The sequence below is a fragment of the Glycine soja genome, chromosome 16 (genome assembly GCF_004193775.1).
Source record: "Glycine soja cultivar W05 chromosome 16, ASM419377v2, whole genome shotgun sequence".
NCBI classification, from domain to species: Eukaryota; Viridiplantae; Streptophyta; class Magnoliopsida; order Fabales; family Fabaceae; genus Glycine; species Glycine soja.
In genome coordinates, this window is record NC_041017.1 from 18,892,785 (window position 1) to 18,907,690 (window position 14,906).

The window sequence follows — 14,906 nt, forward strand, 5'->3', positions numbered from 1 at the left end:
CGTAAATATTGCGAACATTTCAAAGGCGGTTTCGGAAAACCATCTTTGAATACATGCCATTTTAATTTTTAATGCGCCCTCGCGTCCGTTCCTCTTCTTTCCACAAATGTGGCACTCATTCCTTTTCTTTCCCAGCTGGGGTCTGTTCCTCTCCCCACTCCCTAGCTGTCTTCTCCTTCTCCTCTTCACAATGATCCAAGAGCTGGAAGGAAGGGGAGGATTTCTAGCCGTGCTAATGAAATTTCAGGAACTGGTGTAGATGATTTTGAGTTGAGGAGTCTTGATGCTGATGATTTAAAGATAGAACTACAGGCTAGGAAACAACGAGAGGCAGCTCTGGAAGTTGCATTAGCCGAGAAGGAATTTGTGGAAAAGCAATACCGGAAAAAAACTGAAGAGACCAAGAGAAGAGAAGAAGCCTTGGATAATGATTTAGCAAATATGTGGGTCCTTGTTGCTAAGTTAAAAAAAAGACGGGGGTGCTGTTCCAGAATCAAACATCGATAAAAAAAATGATGGTGCATAACACATAAATGGTCCAAAAACTAATGACGTTGAAAGTAATATTGTTCCCAAGGAGCATATTTTGGATGCACCGAAACTAGATGAGGAAATGCCCAAAGAAGATCCCTTGGTTGTTCGCCTCAAGGTAACCTTATTGTGCAGCTATTTATACTTTTCTTTGTCCTAGAAAATTCTTATTTGATTTTCTTTAGCTGGTTTTGAAATAATAGGGTTTAGGTAGGGAAGAAGGAAAAGAGAGAATCAAGACCGTGAATAATGGGATATTTATTTGATATGATATGATTGTGATACAAAATACTGACCCAATAATCTTAACTTCAATCTTATTTTGCTAACTAGGTATTGTCTTTATACTTTATATAGACCATTCTCGTCAATCTATCTCTTTCATGTCTTTAGAGAAATTAGCATAAATTAGATTAGGAGTTACAAGCTTTATTTTAGATGCATCTATGCATCTAATTAGTTTCAACTAGAGAGTTTAAATGAGCACAATCAACATCATACTCCTATTCTTTTTTTTTTTTTTACTGCACTCCTACACTTTTATTGAAAATATACCAAAACATCAGTGAAGTATGTCCAACCTATTTTGTAGGAAGACATACAAAACTGACCAAAAATATTTCTCTATAACTTATAAGTAATATACTAACTAATTTCTTTCAAACACATATTGTAGTGATAGTCACGAGAAAGCCTAATAAAAAAATTGATCTCTTGCAAACATCCAATTATAAGAAACAATTAGATTTCTAAGGATATAAATTGGAACGAATGACATTCTTTAACTTAATGTATCCTGTTACTATTAATTTTTTATTACTTTTTAATATATCCTATTACTATTAAATTTTTTTTCTGTAAAACATTAAGATGCTTGCGCAGCGTGCAATTGTGTTTCTAGTTTATAATTATATTATGGTCAAGTGTAGTAGTATTATTGGCACAAGTCCTAAATCCATTAAGGTAACACAATTTAATAATCCTAATTAAGGAAATAAGAACTCAAGTACCTTGGAAATGGCGATGCCAATTCCCATGTTGAAAGGTCTTCAGAGATTTAGTGCGATTTATGATTTCAAGAGCGCATGCAAGAAATGAAGGAAAAAGAACTCAAGTACCTTGGAAATGGCAATGCCAATTCCCATGTTTGTAAAGTATGTTTTGAATCTCCAACTACAGCAATTATGCTTCCATGCCGACATTTTTGTTGTGAGTCTCTTCCTAACTTGTCTAAATCTCTTACCCAAAAAATTTGTTGGTGATTTTCCTTTTTTGGATTTACAATTTTTGTCTGAATATTTATAGCCTCTTGTTTGATCTTGTAGTGTGTAAATCTTGTTCACTTGCTTGTTCTGAGTGTCCAATATGCCGCACAAGTATTACTGATAGGATTTTTGCTTTTACATAACAGAGGTCCTGCCCTTATCTTACAATATTTTTATGAACTCTATTAAAATGCTGTTAAAACATTAACGTGTTTAATTTTGGTTTTTTATTTTTTTGCAAGGCTCTATCCCATTGAATTAATATACTCCATGCTATTACGGGTGCAATTCTTTTATTAGTTTGCCTGTATGTAACGGTGTTTAAAAGGTATAACAATATCTTTTTTTTATACTACCCCAGGGGAACTATATTATAGGGGGGACAAAGGGGGTGCGGAGAAAGAATGTAAAAAGAAAAAAGGTGTAAACAGCACTGCTGAAGTACATATGCACAATATATGTTTGTTTTATGTAATCCAGCAGAATTTTTTTGCCTATCCTCTGTATGTTCTTTACTGAGTGTAAGAGCTAAGGTTTCTTATTGATTCTCTCCTGCTGCAACACGTGCATAATATTGTCACTGCGAGTTTTATCCAAAGTTTCACGAGTCTCTTGCACTAAAGTTATCTATAATTTTTACAAACTTCAATTATTAACATTTAAGGAAAATGAGGGATATATAATAAGGTACTAAAACTATTACCCGGCAGAATATTAAGTGATATGTCTAGAATCCTGAAGGATAGTAGAGATATATGTAGAGGATTAGGCCAGGTACTTCAGGCTATAGATTTGTTTTTCCATGGTTATTCAAGTAGACTCTTCCTGGGGAGATTTCTTTGGAGAGGGTGGTTGCCGCCAACAATCACCAATTCAAGACTCTATTTCTTCCTGCAAAATGTGTTATTTTTCATCTAAACATGTGACCTTTTTTTGAACACTGCAGGTGCTGGATTTGGATCTAAGAGAAAATATATGTTTCGGAAAGTGACCATCCAGCTCAAGCTTGTGGAGGGTGACTTTGCTGGAACTGGACCATTTCTATGTAAGTGGAAATTTTATCTTTTATTTTAAAGAACAAATTTGCTCATGATGCTCTTTTGATGTTTTAGTATGATGCTTGTGATAATTACTATTTACTAGCTATAATGCTTAGTTAACAATGAACATAATTTACGGTGTACATATTCAGCTCAATGCATTGAGCTTTTCTCAAGTGCAGACAACCCGATTTGCATCAATGAATTAAATATTACCAGTTTAGGCATCATGGAGATTCCTATTTGCTTAGGTGGCTCTATTTCATCCACTGGCTCCACTTTATATGTGCTCATGTTTTCCTGCTTTTACAAGATCCAATGTCTCTTGGATTCCAATATATATGTCTTAACTTCTTAGTCATATATAGTTTCTGATACAACTTTTAATTCACTCCCTTTTTGGTTGCCAACCTTGCAAACGAAGGGTGGAATCCGTAGGCCATAGTGTCTTTTGATTTTGATACAAGAGATGCTATAATGCATAACCTCTTTGGATCAAAGGTAGAATCCAATGCGCTTCAAAATATCCTTTGTGACATAGGTTCCTCGCTAAGGAACTTATATTAGATAGAATAAGTCGCAAAGGGGTATAATGGATATTGCTATAAAAAAAATTAAAGCTGCTAAACCTTTTTTTTAACTTGTTGAATATAGTAGAAGCAAAATACTAAAAATAATAACTTTACTGTCCTATACATTCTTTGGCTTTGTCACTAGTGGACTCTTTTAGTATTTAATTATGATAAAACTGTTTCTTGATATTCTTGATTTTTCACATTAGTCTTACACGTAGTTTGTGATTTTTCTATTACTAGCTCAAATATGTGCTAATATGTGTATTTTTACATTTAGTAAACCACAATCATGCACTTTAACATCACATCAATATTTGAAGGGGAAATTATAAATTTCGCAAAAATAATAATAAAAAATTCATTATTCTACATCGGTTGAGTGATAAACGATGTAGAAACCCTTCAAATTCTACATCGGTTGACTTATAACCGATGTAGAAACCTTGCCATTATTACCCATTCTACATCGGTTGACTGATAACCGATGTAGAAACCTTACCATTCAACATCGGTTTCAACCTTAGAACCGATGTAGAAAGCTCACATTCTACATCGGTTGAGCTACACAACCGTTGTAGAAAGGTCACCCTTCAAAGACGGTCCTCCAATCGATGTCGGTATTCAACGACACTGTGTTACCACCACGCGTCGTAACCGGTGTAGAAAGGCCATTAAAATTGATGTAGAAGACCTTTTTTTTAGTAGTGTCGTCGTGAGATTGGTGTATGCCTCTCATGTTTGTTGAGGTGTTAACCTAGTTAGGATTATTTCAACTATCATGTCATGGGAAAAAAGAAATAGAAGGAAATGTGAATATATACTAATAACAACTTCTTGAGCTATACAACTCTTCTAAGGATGATATATCGATATTCAAAATTGACAGGCTTATGTCAATGCATTCCAGGGGACTATTATATTATACCCAAGCATTTGGTGCGAAAAGTATAAGTGATGAGACACAAACTTTCATATCGAGTATGAAATGCTTCACCAAATATGCTTTGCATGTGATAGATTCAACCATAAAGTAAAATTCGTTTAAAAGCAGACAAGGTGAAAAGGAAGGATCACAGAAGCAATAGGAAACCTTAACGCAGGGGGTGAAAAGAGTGTTGGGGCTGACATCATCATGCTCGTTAGGGGTAGCTAGGCAAAACCATCAAACGCTATAAATGAGCGTGAAAAATAAGCCACAATAGGATACACAGAGCGTAGCTTAACAATGACTTCAAATTATTTTATCATTTTTTAGTTATTCGAACTTTAGCTAATTTAAGTTGTCCTAAATTTGTAACTAGCCACATTTAAACCAGCATACAGAAATTCATGCAAATGATCGATGGAGAGTGTAACATTCAAAAGGGTATTGCTACCAATGAAAGAAAGGAAACCAATCAGATTCATTTTAATTGTAAGCTCTTCCCTGTAGAAAGATCATAATTTAATATATCTTCAATATAAACCATGGTAGTTCTTATTATAGATGCCACCTCTGATGTAAGGCATGTTGAACATGACAATTGTAATGTCGTTGCATCTCAAAATACACCAATAACATATCACCAAAAAAAAAATTCAAGCACAATGCTAAACAACAACATTGAAACAATGACACCAATAAGTTGCTTTGTAAAACCAGACATGTTGGTGTAGTTTACTACCACAAGGCCAAAATTTATTGACAATTTCGTTTCCACAATAAAGAAATGAGGGTATCAATAGCCTGGTTGTGCAGGTTATTTCTTATGTTACGCTACCTCTTTAATAACACCATCAGTAAGTGAGTCAACATCATTGTTTATGCCAAAAAACTTTACGAATTCCATCTCAAGACTCATCAAGTATCTGGAAAGAATAACCATGTTATCAAATTAGTATTCATCACGCAACAAGAAACATCCTTCATTAGAACAATATTATCCTGCAGATGCAATTACATTTACAAATACAATTACATGTCTGCAAATGCATAAGCATAACCAGAAAGAGAGTCAATAGATAGGAGTAACCAGGACACTGAAACTATCTCGCTATGCAAGCTAATAGCTAAACAAATAGCCAAAATATCCAATATCTGGTATGATGACACTAATAACTGAAACACAAATGGAAATTTATTAGAAATGTTCAATTTTTCTATTAATTCAATATGGTCAAAAGTTATTGAAATATGTCTAGGACCATCATAGACTTCTAAGTTCTAAATAAGATGGATATACATATGTGCATGGCATGCACGTGAAGTTAACAGTCAGTCATGATGAGTATATTTCAAAGAAAGGTTATTCAAAACTTTATGGAGATTACCTCCACTATTTCTACTCTCATCCTTGCCATTGAAATATTTCAAAGATTAGATCATCTGCAAATTTCATTTCCAAACATCAAGATTCCAAATTCATAGACAGACTACTAGCATACGACATCAAGAGCAATTGGTAAAACAGAATGTCGTATTATTGAAGCACAAACAGTATTACATACATAACAATGGAGTGATCAACAAGATAATCTGAGTCTTCCTCTGTTGTCTTCATGTAATAAATGTTGACGTGTAAATAGAAGTTAATAGAAGTTAAGAAGTTAGTGGTAGTTTCTTGTAAATAGGAGTTATGTGGAGTAGTTATATGGAGTAGTTATGTGGAGTAGTTTTAAATATATTGTAACTGCAGTAGTCTATATATTGTAACTTTGTAAATGCAGTAGTTGAATTTGAAGATTAAGAAAAAGAGCATTCTCTCTAAAACTTGTATGTCATTGTTCTTTTTAACAATTGGTATCAGAGCTCCATTGTAGGGGCCTGATATTGAGTGCATGTGAGGAAAACAATGAGTGTGTGAGGAAAACAGTCAGTGTGAGTCAAGAAAGAAACTGCAGTTTTTCTTTATTTCGAGTAGAACGAGTTGAGACGAATGGCAGAAGGTGGGAGTAGCAGTTTCGTGCAGCCTGCAATTCCAAGGTTTAATGGTCATTATGATCATTGGGCAATGTTGATAATTTTCTACAAAAAGGATGGTTGCACAAATTTGGTGGCTTACACCGACAATGATTTTGCTGGTGATTTGGATGATCGTAGGAGCACTTCTGGCTTTGCATTCTTACTTGGTTCTGGAGCAGTTTCATGGTCTTCTAAAAAATAGCCTGTAGTGACATTGTCTACTACTGAGGCTGAGTACATAGTTGTTGCATTTTGTGTCTGTCAGTGTATTTGGTTGAGAAAAGTTTTAGAGAAACTTGGTCATAAGGAGGAAAATAGTACTTTGATTCAATGTGACAATAATTCTACAGCTATCAAAGAATTTTGTTTTTCATGGCAGAAGCAAACATATTGATATAAAGTTTCATTTTCTTAGAGATTTGACCAGAGACAAAATTGTGGAGTTGAGTTACTGTAATTCTCAAGAATAGGTTGCAGACATAATGACAAAACCTCTCAAGTTAGAACAATTCTTGAAATTACAGAGTATGCTGGGAATGGTTGATGCGTCAGTTATAAACTAAATGTTTGTTTTTCTTTTTAGTTTAAGGGAGGGAATGCTGACGTGTAAATAGAAGTTAAGAAGTTAGTGGTAGTTTCGTAAATAGGAGTTATGTGGAATAATTATATGGAGTAGTTATGTGGAGTAGTTTTAAATATATTGTAACTGCAGTAGTCTATATATTGTAACTTTGTAACTTCAGTAGTTGAATTTGAAGATTAAGAAAAAGAGCATTCTTTCTAAAACTTGTATGTCATTGTTCTTTTTAACAATAAACGCGATATGCACGAGCAACATTCTTGACCTCATCGGGGCTACCAGTTAATCCAATTAACTTCGGATGAAATTCTGAAAAGTATAAATTAACGCAATGACCTTAGAATTCAATAACTGATATAATAAACCAATCTATGTATCCCACTTCCCCCTCCGCATCCAGGAAAAACAAATAGGAAACAAACACAATAGACCATAAAAGTAATTTAAGAAGTATGATGCCAACTGCCAAGCACCTTTGACATATTCACCGACTTGTTCAACAATATCCCTCTCAGGATCAATAGAGATAAAAACCGGAACAGTTTCAATTCCAGCTTTCTCCTCTGCAAGGAACCAAAAGAGACATGGATATGATTACCATTAGTACATTATCACAAGAACAAAACTTGAAGATTGAAAAACTGCAATGTGCTTTCTTAACAACCATTGGTTAAATCATTTTGCCAAGAACAACAAACACTTCCAATGTCATTTGCATCGCTATCCCATTGAATCTCAACAGATCAACCACACTCCAGACCTGTACATCTCATGAATTTTGTTATTTCAGACATCACTTGGTATTTTAATTGTTCAATGACCACTATAATGAGAATAAAATATCATATTTTGCTTTGTATAGTATGAAACTTAGCTTGACATACACCAACAAATCATCTACAAAATCTTACTTATTTTATCAACAGCAGCTGCTAACTTCTGTAGTTCCTCTGGACAGATATTCGGGCAGTGAGTAAAGCCAAAATATAACAAAGTCCACTTTCCCATGAAATCCTTTTCAGTTACATGTTTTCCGTGATGGTTGATAACGCGAAATGGACCCTCAATTGCAGCTTTTCCTGTAGAAGGTCCCTGCTTAACAGCCTCCGTATTAGTACGTATCCCTGCAGCAATAAAATTTGAATCAATAGATGGAAGAACAAAACATCACAATACCTCATAATCAAATTGAAATGCATCAGGAAACAGGACTATTTGATCAAATTGAAATGTGGCACTGTATATCCTGTACTGCTGTACACAAACTTCACCCTCAAACTAGATTCGACCTGGCTAATTGATGGACCATGAAGCACTTGAAGGGCCCATGACTAGAGGCAAACTTAAACAGGCCCAACACGTCATAGAGACAAGGCTGGTCATTTGTATAGCTGCCATTGATGATGATTGAAGGCCCAAGTGGAGAAAGATGAAGGCCCAGAGGCAGAGGCACTACCAAGACTATTAATTGTTGCTGAAGGCCCAAACTAATTTAAAGGCCAAAGTTAAATATGTTTTTAGTTATAATTTTTATTTATTGTAATTTTGACCCAAACTGTTTAGAAGGCCCATGTCTATTTTTATCTTTTTGTTCAGATACACTACAAGTATTGGTTTTTGTTTTCAATAAAGAAACTTTTGGCATTTGATAAAATTTGGTGAGAGTTTCTCTCTGGGTTCCTTGTTGAACCAATCTCAGACTTATCAAGGTAATCCTTATGGCGTCTATCCTGACTTATCTTCCGTCACTGGAAGTGGCGTCATCCAAAATTTCGTAGCCTGTATCAAACGATCCGCTCCTAGTCAGGTTCACATCATCTGGTATCAGAGCTTTGGCTCTTAATACAGGTTTTATCCTATCCTATCCTATTTTTTTCTTTTTAATTTGTCTAGGTTCGTGTTTTTTTCCTTGTTATGTTATTTGCGTTCTTGTTTACATCTTGTTTCGTTCTTGTTTGCATCTTGTGTTCTGTTATTTGCGTTCTTGTTCTTGTTCTTGTCACGTTCTTGTTCTTGTTTCTTGTGTCTTTCAGACTTTGTCAAGTTCTTGTGCCTGTCATATTGTATTATGTCTTCTGTTCATAACTTTTGTTTCAGCCTATTCAAATTCTGTTTGGGGTAAAAATTGCCTAATTGTCAAATTGCTAAATTGTCAAATTTGCCTAATGATGATTGCCTATTGAATGAATTCTACTAGCTGGACGTCTGAAAAAAAAAAAACAAAAAAAGAGAAAAAAAGAGAACGAAAAAAAGAAAGAAAGAAAGAAAGAAAAAAGAAAGACAAAAAAAAGGAAACAGTTGCAAAAAAAAAGTTTGGAAGAGATTTGGGTGTTTGATCTTTGAACACGAAATTGAGGCATTTAGAGGTGTTTTTTGGGAAAGAAAATCGTGGATTAAATCCCTTTATCTAGATTCTCCTCTGAATTCTGAGCGTTTTGATATATAGTGGGCCTCAAACGGACAACCATAGCAAAAGTTATGAGCATTTGAAGATTACTTGTCCTATCTGTTGTCATATCTGTTATCCTATCTAATATATTATTATCCAAATTAAGTCCAAGTTGTTATCCCAAATCAAATTTGTCTATGATCATTATATTGTCTTTCCTTTTATTTTATATTACCTTGTGTGTCTAATTTGGTCCATCTAGGAACTTAAGAGGAAACACGAGTGGTAAAAGGCAAGAGGGAATACATTACACAATAGCCTATTGAGAGCATCAAACACGAGTGTACTACCATCTAAGAGTTAAACACGTGAGTAGAGTGTGGTGAGGTCCTGAAACCCTTAATAATTTTTATTGCACATTTTTTTCCTGTTGAATTATGGCTGGAGTAGGTGGTGGTGGTGATGAGTATCATCAGTTGGACGGAGCTCAACGTCTGTTATTGGATGTGATGAATGCACAGATGCAACGTTTGTTGGACTGTACCAATGAGGAGGTCTATGGATGACTAGAAGTTTTGGAGAACCAACCCAATCAGAATGCTAGACGAAATATAAATGGGAATAGAGGTAACAATGGCGGTAATGACGGACCGAGGCAGAACCGGGTTGAGGGAGTAAAGCTCAATGTTCCTCCCTTCTAAGGCAGAAGTGATCCAGATGCCTACCTGGACTGGGAAATGAAGATTGAGCATGTATTTGCCTGTAATGACTACACTAATGAGCAGAAAGTCAAGCTAGCAGCAGTTGAATTCTCTGACTATGTCCTTGTTTGGTGGCATAAATACCAGAGAGAGGAATGGCGAGAGGTAGATACATGGACTAAGATGAAAAGGGTGATGAGAAAAAGGTATGTGCCCACTAGCTGTAACAGAACCATGCGACAGAAACTCTAAGGGTTGTCCCAAGGGAATTTAACCGTGGAAGAATATTATAAAGAGATGGAAATGGCGTTAGTGAGGGCCAACATCGAAGAGGACTCCGAAGACACTATGGCTCGTTTCCTGAATGGTCTAAACCCTGAAATCAGAGATGTTGTTGAATTACAGGAGTATGTGGCGTTGGATGACTTGTTACATAGGGCGTTCCGGGTTGAACAGCAAATTAAAAGAAAAAGTGCAACAAGGAGGAACTCACCCAATACTTACAACCAAAACTGGACCAACAGATCCAAGAAGGAAGGAGGTAATTCGTTCTGCCCTGCAGCCACATCCCCGCATGGAAAGTCAGCAGCGTCCAGTGTAGGTGGAAGCAAACATAACACCTCCACTTCCTCATCCAATACTGGAATCAGAAACATAAAATGTTTCAAGTGCTTAGGCACATGACATATTGCTTCTGAATGTCCAACCAGGAGGACCATGATCATAAAGGCTGATGGAGAAATCACTAGTAAGTCTAAAATCAGTGAAGAAGAAGTGGAAGAAGAAGAGTATGAGGAGGAAGCTATGTAGGGTGATATGTTGATGGTGAGAAGGTTGTTGGGAAATCAAATGCAGCCACTGGATGACAATCAAAGAGAAAATATTTTCCACACCAGGTGTGTAATTAATGGTAAGTTGTGCTCATTAGTGACCAAACTGAATTTGGAAACTAAGCCTCATCCTAGACCATACAAACTTCAGTGGCTTAGTGAAGATGAAGAGGTAAAAGTGATTCAACAGGTTGAGGTGTGTCTCACCATTGGGAGATATAATGATAGGGTGTTGTGTGATGTGGTCCCAATGGAAGCGACCTATGTGTTGTTAGGAAGACTGTGGCAGTATGATACCCAGGCAGTGCATGATGGCTTCACCAACAAAATATCTTTCAAGAAGCTGACAAGAAAATTATTCTCAAACTGTTATCTCCTAAAGAGGTTTGTGAGGATCAGATAAAAAATGAGAGAAAAGAAAAAGAGTGAGACACTTGAGAGGAAAAAGAGTGAAACACTTGAGAAGGAAAAGAGAGGAAAGAAAAAGAGTGAAACACTTGAGAGGGAAAAGAGAGAAAACAAAAAAAGTGAAACACTTGAGGGCAAACAGCTTTGTTTAGCAACAAAAAGGGAGGTAAGGAGGGTGCTTTGTGTGAGACAACCCCTCTATTTATTGTTTTCTCAACGTCAGATGTTGCATGCTAACCCAATTGATGAATTTAAATTGCCTTCTAGTATTCAGTCTCTTCTGCAGGATTTTGATGATGTGTTTCCAGCAAGTGTATCGGATGGTTTACCACCATTGAGGGGAATTGAGCTTCACATTGATCTCATTCCAGGAGCGTCCTTGCCCAATCGGCCAGCTTATAGGAGCAACCCACAAGAAACTAAGGAGATTGAAAGACAAGTGTCCGAACTCCTGAGCAAAGGTTGGGTGAGAGATAGTATGAGTCCGTGCGTTGTACCTGTCATTCTAGTACCCAAAAAGGATGGCTCATGGAGGATGTGTTCTGATTGTAGAGCCATAAACAACAATACCATCAAGTATAGGCATCTAATTCCCAGGTTAGATGATCTTCTTGATGAACTGTATGGTGCATGTGTGTTTTCCAAAATTGATTTGAAAAGTGGCTATAATCAGATTAGAATTAGAGAGGGAGATGAATGGAAAACTGCCTTTAAAACAAAATATGGTTTGTATGAGTGGATGGTTATGCCATTTGGTTTGACTAATACACCTAGTACTTTCATGAGATTGATGAACCATGCTTTAAGGGAATTTATTGGGAAATTTGTGGTGGTGTACTTTGATGATATTCTTATCTATAGCACTAGTCTTGATTTGCATGTTGAACATTTGCAATCTATTTTAAGTGTGCTTAGGAAAGAAAATTTGTATGCCAACCTAGAAAAGTGCTCCTTTTGTACTGATCATGTGGTGTTTCTGGGTTTTGTTGTTAGTGCTGAGGGAGTACGGGTGGATGTGGAAAAGGTTAAGGCCATCCAAGAATGGTCAACACCTAAGACACTGAGTGAGGTGGGGGGATTTCATGGTTTAGCAAGTTTCTATAGGAGATTTGTTAAGGATTTTAGTACATTGGTTGCACCTCTAACTGAAATTATTAAGAAGAATGTGGGTTTCAAATGGGGTAAGAAACAAGAAGAGGCCTTTGCTGCCCTCAAACATAGGTTAACTAATGCACCCATTCTTGCTATGCCTAATTTTGCAAAATCATTTAAAATTGAGTGTGATGCGTCAAATGTGGATATTGGGGTTGTTTTGTTGCAAGAGGGACATCCGATAGCTTATTTTAGTGAAAAGTTAGGAGCCGCTGCCCTTAACTATTCAACTTATGATAAGGAATTGTATGCTTTGGTTAGAGCTTTACAAACTTGGCAGCATTACTTATTACCCAAAGAGTTTGTCATCCATAGTGATCACGAGTCCTTAAAATACTTAAAAGGTCAAGGAAAGCTTAATAAGAGGCATGCTAAGTGGGTAGATTTTTTAGAGCAATTTCCATATGTCATCAAACATAAAAAAGGGAAAGAGAATGTAATGGTTGATGCATTGTCTAGGAGACATGCTTTACTTGCTATGCTTGAAACTAAATTGTTTGGTCTCGAGTCTTTGAAAGACATGTATGTGAATGATGTGGACTTTGCTGAAATTTTTGCTGCATGTGAAAAGTTTTCTGAAAATGGTTACTATAGGCATAATGGATTCTTGTTTAAAGCAAATAAATTGTGTGTGCCTAAGTGTTCCATTAGAAAGTTGATTGTGAGTGAATCACATGAGGGGGGGTTGATGGGACACTTTGGGAGTCAAAAGACCCTGGAAATTCTGTAAGAGCATTTCTTTTGGCCTCATATGAGGCGTGATGTGCATAAGTTTTATGGTCATTGCATTGTGTGTAAACAAGCTAAATCTAAGGTTAAACCTCATGGATTGTATACTCTTTTGCCTGTTCCTGAATATCCTTGGACTGACATATCTATGGACTTTGTTTTGGGGTTGCCCAAAACCAAGAATGGAAAGGATTCTGTGTTTGTTGTTGTTGACAAGTTTTCTAAGATGGCACACTTCATCCCTTGCAAGAAAGTGGATGACACTTGTCATGTGGCTGATTTGTTTTTCAAAGAAATAGTGCGGCTTCATGGATTGCCGATGAGCATTGTCAGTGATAGGGATGCAAAATTTCTTAGTCACTTTTGGAGGACCTTGTGGGGTAAGATTGGTACTAAATTGTTGTTTTCTACTACTTGTCACCCACAAACTAATGGTCAAACTGAGGTAGTCAATAGGACTTTAGGTACACTGCTTAGGACTGTTTTAAAGAAAAATCTTAAATCTTGGGAAGCATGTTTGCCTCATGTTGAGTTTGCTTATAATCGGGTTGTCCATAACACAACTAATTGTTCACCATTTGAGATAGTGTATGGATTTAATCCTTTGACTCTCTTGATTTGTTGCCTATGCCTAACATTGCTATGTTTAAGCATAAGGAGCACAGGATAAAGCTGAGTATGTGAAGAAGCTGCATGAGCAAGTGAAGGCTCAAATTGAAAAGAAAAATGCGAGCTATGCAAGGCAAGCCAACAAAAGTAGAAAGAAAGTCGTGTTTGAACCAGGTGATTGGGTTTGGGTACACTTGAGGAAGGAGAGGTTCCCAGAACATAGGAAGTCCAAGCTTCAACCTAGAGGAGACGGACCATTCCAAGTGTTGGAGAAGATTAACGACAATGCCTACAAGATTGACTTGCCTAGTGAGTATAATGTAAGTGTCACTTTCAATTTGTCTTATCTATCTCTTTTTGATGCAGATGGAGGAGCCTTGGATTTGAGGACAAATCCTTTTCAAGAAGGAGGGAGTGATGAGGACACAACTAAGGACAAGGACCATGAAGCACTTCAAGGGCCCATGACCAGAGGCAGACTTAAACAGACCCAACACGTCATAGAGACAAGGCTGGTCATTTGTATAGCTGCCATTGATGATGATTGAAGGCCCAAGTGGAGAAAGATGAAGGCCTCTTCTTTTGTTGTTGCTCTCTTTAGGGGTGAATAAAAGAGAAAGGAAAGTGAACCTGGTGAGGGTGATGGAGTGGTTGAAGATGAGAAGAGAAGGGTGGTAAAAGCGTGGAGGGTCTGCCATGGCGAAGAAGGTGTGAGAAGAGAAGGCGCGTGGAATAGCGAAATTGGTTAACCTTGCTGGATACGATGTATGCCATTAGAGGAATTATGTGAAAACCTTAACCATAAACCATTGCAGACAAAAGACCAGTGTTTAGTAGTTGGAGAATGCTTCCTCAAGTTGCATTTAACAATGTTTTTTTTCATAAAAAAAAACCAATTTTTTCGTCAAATCACACTTTTTTTAATATATTTTTTGTCAATTAAAATTTACTAAAATATCATAAACTCATTGGTTCATTTCCAGAGTCCATTAAATAAGTTTTTCAAAAAATATTTTCATATAAGAAAATCAATTAAATTATTTATTATCGTAAACAAAATTAATTTATGTATACCAAGTTTTTTTTAAAAATAAAATAAAGAGTTTTATAAAAATAAAATAATAAGTGAATTTTAATTTACAAGATAATTTTATTT

At 36.2% G+C, this 14,906-nt stretch overlaps 1 long non-coding RNA gene across 1 annotated transcript; it reads right to left on the reverse strand.

Annotated features, from left to right (window-relative positions):
- Window positions 1-7,163: 7,163 nt before the first annotated feature.
- Window positions 7,164-7,976, reverse strand: LOC114389356. The gene is made up of 3 exons (XR_003661754.1): window positions 7,844-7,976; window positions 7,406-7,692; window positions 7,164-7,241 (listed from the first exon to the last, which is right to left on the reverse strand). It is a non-coding gene; the product is annotated as an uncharacterized LOC114389356 (long non-coding RNA).
- Window positions 7,977-14,906: the final 6,930 nt, after the last annotated feature.